The sequence below is a fragment of the Balaenoptera acutorostrata genome, chromosome 2 (assembly GCF_949987535.1).
Source record: "Balaenoptera acutorostrata chromosome 2, mBalAcu1.1, whole genome shotgun sequence".
Taxonomy (NCBI): domain Eukaryota; kingdom Metazoa; phylum Chordata; class Mammalia; order Artiodactyla; family Balaenopteridae; genus Balaenoptera; species Balaenoptera acutorostrata.
This window is the reverse complement of record NC_080065.1, coordinates 47,585,323-47,591,322: the sequence shown is the minus strand read 5'-3', so window position 1 is coordinate 47,591,322 and position 6,000 is coordinate 47,585,323.

Below are 6,000 nucleotides of genomic sequence, written 5' to 3'. Positions count from 1 at the left end.
TAACTGAGGCCTCCTATGTTATGAGACCTAGATAGGATTGTCTTGAATGCTCATTGCTTACTGTGGGAAGTCCAAAGCCCTCTCTGAGATTGCTGGGAATCTCTGGGAAGGAGGAGGCAGGTGTTGGGTATTACATTCTCATGGTCACCCTTATATGTGAAAAGCAAAAGCAAACCCTGGATTACTTTACAAATAATTGTTATTTCCCCCTCTTCTTTCTTCTTTCTCCTTCTTTTCTGCTTCCTCCTCCTTTCCCTTGTTACTGTGATGGCCTCTGGCTCTGAGTTCCTGTTTCCACTGGACACTGGTCAGTTAACAGATTGTCTATTTCTTACCCAGCTTGTCACATTCTGCACCATGTGAATCCATTTGTGAATCCCATTCCCTTTCTCAGCTGATACATACTCATTAACACCACCACTTCCCTTTCCCCCTCAATACACACAGACGTGTTTATCTGTTAATGTGAGATATTTTTGCTTTTATCAGAATTTAGTGCAAATTTAGGGTGACCAATGGGGTATGAATATTTACAGCTCAACAATGAACTCCTACCACTTGAAAACTAGGCAATTCTTAAAAGTCTTTTTCCCAGGAATTGTTCTGTTGGCTTCCCACCCATATATGGGCTCAGCAACACACTAGCTAGCTTGTTTCTCTTCCTTTCTCCTGGGTCCTATTTCCTCAGCACTCTCTCCTTCCTGGATTGCAGCCCCCAATGCAAATTCTTATGCTTTATGCAGAGCACACAGTTCTGGCTGGTGTCTACTTCCAAGCTAGGGTTCAGACCCACTTTTGCATATCCAAACCCATCCAAATATTCAGCAGAACAAAAAGGCTTTTATTTATCATGCTCTATTCTCCTTCTAAGAACATTGCGGTTGTAAATTTCATTTTCTACTTCTCTGCCCTGGGCAAGTAGAGTGAAGGAGATTTAGCAGGAAGCTGCTGGGAAGAAGACACCTTAGTAGAGAAGTGGAGCATCCTAAGGAAGAGATTAACATTTGGAGAACAAGTATCTGCACTAACATGGCAGTTTCAGTCTGAAACCCAAAACTTAGAGGAATTCAGTTTGTAGGGAATAACGCATGCTAAGAATTCTACCCAAAACAAATCAAAGGAAAGGAAGAGTAGAGACAAGACCCCCAAAATGGGGCTAACAGGTAAGGTGATCAACAAGTTCCAATGCACTTACAGTCTTCCCTTGGTATCTATGGGGTATTGGCTCCAGGACCCCCTGTGGATACTGAAATCCAGGGATGCTCAAGTCCCTTACATAAAACCGTGTAATAGTTGGCCCTCGGTATCCACAGATACAGAAGGCTGATTTTACTAGGAGACCCAATAAAGCTTGCCCATATTCCTGGCACCTGTGTTGTGGGACCTGAAGAAAGGGTATGGAAGAAACCCCAAACTTGAAAAATCCATGTGAAAAGGATTTAAGCAAACATCCTAGCTGCTTTATATGGATCTGAAGACTCTCTGACATCCATGATGTAATTAATATTATTTCCATTTTGGGAGGAAACGTGTCATTAAATAAAACTTGTTGCCATCTACCACTCTTAAATAAGTCACAGTAATCACTATGCAATTCCCCTTCCTATAAGATAAATTGTACCTATTACAACAAAGGCAAAGAAAATGTATTGATAGTATAATTTTACTGAAAATCTATGATAACGATAGTATAGAGCTAATGTAGGAAGACAAACAGACCACTGGAACAGAATAGAGAGCTCAGAAATATAAACTTGATATTTGATAAAGGTAGCACCAAAAAACAATGTGGAAAGGACAGTTGGCTTCTTAGGTAGCATGAAAAAATTGGATCATTATACAAAGAAGAATTGAGCTTGATCCTGCATTTTTACTACATGCTAAGGAAATTCAAAATGGATTTTACAACCTACTAAGGTGATAAAATATGTGAGGACTATCTTTATGAACCAGGGGGAAAACTTTTTAAGCAAGACCCAAAAATACAAACATGAGATAAAGAAACAATTCTTGTAACTGCATAAAATTTAAGGATTTCTGTTCAATGAAGTACAAACTTGGGAGACAGATGACTAAGAGAAGATATTAGCAATGACTAAAATCTACAGGGCATTAAAACTAGAATATACAACAAGGACCTACTGTATAGCACAGGGAAATATACTCAATATTTTGTAATAACCTATAAGGGAAAAGAATCTGAAAAAGAATTTATATATATGGCTGAATCACTTTGCTATACACCTGAAACTAATACAACATTGTAAATCAACTATACTTCCATTAAAAAACAAAAAACTAGAATATACAAAGAGTTCCTGCAAATCAGTGGGAATAAAATTGGAAACTGAATATAAACATAGATAAAAGATATGATTAGGCAATTTGAAGCAAAGGAAGCCCAAAGGGCTAACAAATAATGAAAAGATACTCAGCCTCACTAGTAAGCAGAAAAATAAAAATTAAGCAAAAATGATACACCATTTTACACCCATCAAATTGGCAAAAATTAAAAAGAATGATACATATCAGTTTGGCAAGGATATGGGGAAGTACTGTAAACTGGTACAGGTATTCCGGAAAGCGTTCTGGCAGAATTCAGTGAAAATAAGTTAGTGCATGCCTCAGACTCAATTATCTCAGGGAATATACGTACCAGAGAAATTCTTACATGAATCTGAAGGAGAGTTATACAAGGATATTCGTTGCAGTGTTTATGGTGGTGGTGAGCCAGAGGTATGCTAGGGGACAGGTACATAAAATGTAGTGAATGTGAAATGCTATGCAGGTAGAAGCAAGATATATATACAGCAATATGGGTAGATCATAAATCTTAGTGCTGAGGAGGAAAGAAATAAACAGAACAGAAAACATAGCATATATCATTTATGTAAGTTAAAACCACAGGTGTATGCAATATAAAACTATATATTTTACAAGAACATATGCATATTTTACAATCTGTATCACACACATTAGAGTGAGGAGAGGAAGATGAGATTTGGAATGAGGTTAAAAGAAACTAAAATAAGCCAGTAATAAGCATTACATAGGTGGTCTTGATATTAAGCAATGAATTGAGAGGTAGGATTAACTAAATTTTCCATAACTGAGGTCTAATATAAAAGGTAAAAGATAAATAAATGATGAAAACGTATGCTTATTGAGCATTAACCACCTTGAAAATATTATAATAAAAGTAACAGATAATTACAATAAACATGGTGAAAATACATTTAGGAACAACTGCATTACTGGATATTTAAAGATGACGTGAACTACAGGATTTTGGAAGGGGGAAAAGAAAACAAAACAAATACCATAAATACATTATTCTTTCCTAGTCAGTTTATAACTTAACATCATTCCAATCAAAACACCAATAGGATTTTTCTTAGCACTAGATAAAGCTGATGGAAAGTTCACTAAATATAAAGCGTAATAAACAGGTGAAGGTTTCAAAGAATAGCTTCAAAAAGAAGAGCAGGGCTTCCCTGGTGGCGCAGTGGTTGGGCGTCCGCCTGCCAATGCAGCGGACGCGGGTTCGGGCCCTGGTCTGGGAGGATCCCACGTGCCATGGAGCAGCTGGGCCCGTGAGCCACAACTACTGAGCCTGTGCGTCTGGAGCCTGTGTTCCGCAACAAGAGAGGCCACGATAGTTAGAGGCCCGCGCACCGCGATGAAGAGTGGCCCCTGCTTGCCACAACTAGAGAAAGCCCTCGCACAAAAACGAACACCCAACACAGCCAAAAATAAATAAATAAATTTATTTTTAAAAAAAAGAAAAAAAAAGAAGAGCAAAGAGGAGACAGTAGCTTTCAAGATGGTAAATCATATTATGATGAAACAGTAATTAATATAATGGCACAAAATAGACCCATGTAACTGAATAGAAATTTCAGAAATAGAGCATTATTACATACCATAATTAAATATAGAATTAAAAATACACTACAAGGGGCTTCCCTGGTGGCACAGTGATTAGGAATCTGCCTGCCAATGCAGGGGACACGGGTTCAAGCCCTGGTCCAGGAAGATCCCACATGCTGTGGAGCAACTAAGCCCGTGTGCCACAACTACTGAGCCTGTGCTCTAGAGCCCGCGAGCCATAACTACTGAGCCCGCATTCCACAACTACTGAAGCCCGAGCGCCTAGAGCCCATGCTCCACAACAAGAGAAGCCACCGCAACGAGAAGCCCGCGCACTGCAACGAAGAGTAGCCCCCCGCTCGCCGCAACTAGAGGAAGCCTGCGTGCAGCAATGAAGACCCAACGCAACCAAAAATAAATAAATTAATTAATTAATTGTTTAAAAATACACTACAAAACAAAGGTAGAGGAAAGGATGATTTCTTAAGACAACTAGATGATAATCTAGAGAAAATTAATTTAGAACTATAACTTATATATGTACCAAAATAAGTCTGAAGAATATTTTCTTTTTTAAATCAACTCTTCTGAGCATTTTACATGTAGTATTCCATTTACTCTTTACGATAACTCTGTAAATAGGTATAATTATTATAATAATTTTATACATGAAAAACTAAGGCAAAGAAAACAAAAATTATTTTTGGCCACACCGTGTGGCTTGTGGGATCTTAGTTCCCCAACCAGGAATCGAACCCTGGTCCCGGCAGTGAAAGCTCCGAGTCCTAACCACTGGACCACCAGGGAATTCCCCAAAGAAAATTTTAAAAACCTACTCACCATCAAACTATTAGTACGTGCAGAGTCAGGATTTGAACCCAAGCAATATAATACCAGAAATATGTTTTGTTTTGTTTTTCAGAAATCTGCTTTTACCCAATGCATTATGAAGAGCTTACTGTTTGCCAGGCACTGTGCTCAGTGCTATGTAAACATTGTCTCAAGTAATCCTTGTGGTGGATTGTTTGCCAAGAGAGTAGCCAAAATTCCTCCCATCGCTGTAGGCACTTACCACTCCTCCTATCAAGAGGTGGAGCCTATTTCCTCTCCCCTTGAACTTGCACTGGCTTTATGACCTGCTTTGACTAACAGAATGTAGCAAAAGTAATATTGTATGAGTTCCAGAGGTCAGGTCTCAAAAGGTCCTGCAGCTTCTGTTTTTATTCACTTGGAGCCCTGAGCTGCCATGTAAGAAGTCTAGCCACCCTGCGGGAGAAACTAGATGGAGAGGCTCAACCAGGCCCCAGGTGTTCTGGCCATCCCAGCTGTGAATGATTTTGGATCGTCCAGCCCCAGCTGAGCCTAGGCAAGATGAACAGAAAAACTACTCAACTGAGCTCAACCCAGAATGCAGAATCGTGAGCAAATAAATTGTTGTTTTGAGCTACTAAGTTTTGGGGTAATTTATCACACAGCCATAGATGACAAAAATTTTCCTTTTAATTCTATGAGGTAGGAATCATTATTGTTCCAAGTCTGCAGAGGAGGAGCCAAGGTTCAGGCTGGCTAAGTAACATGTCCAACATGTGACCAGTCAATAACTTAAGCTGGGATTTGAAACCAGGTGTGTCTGATTGCAGAGTGCCAGCCCTCAAACTCAGGTCATTCTGTCTCTGAAAAGAGAACTCACACCCCTGAGTCATTCTGTTTCCCACACAGAACTTATTAGTCTGTAGAGACGCATTCCATGCTGCTTCTTGGGGGACCAGATCCCTAAATGAATCTTCAGGAATATAGAGAAATCTGTGGATTAATAATGGTCAACAGAATCTGAAAGAGGAGGAATGCACACATTGAGGGAGGAGTATTTCAATATCAGGTATAAGTTATCCCACTTCTGCATTTTCAACATAGACAGGTCATCACCTGGAAAGGACAACTCAGGCATCTCCAGTGCAGAAATATGCCCCCCATGGAATGCTGGGTGAGGCTTTGGTTTACCGTCTGTGAGTATCACTAGCCCAAAAGTGTCTTTATCCTTTTTGTTGGTTGGAATTAAAGTCATTCTCTCCCAGACATTTTCTTCCTTCTGTGCCAAACCTGTGAAGAAATCAATTTCTGCTTTCAATC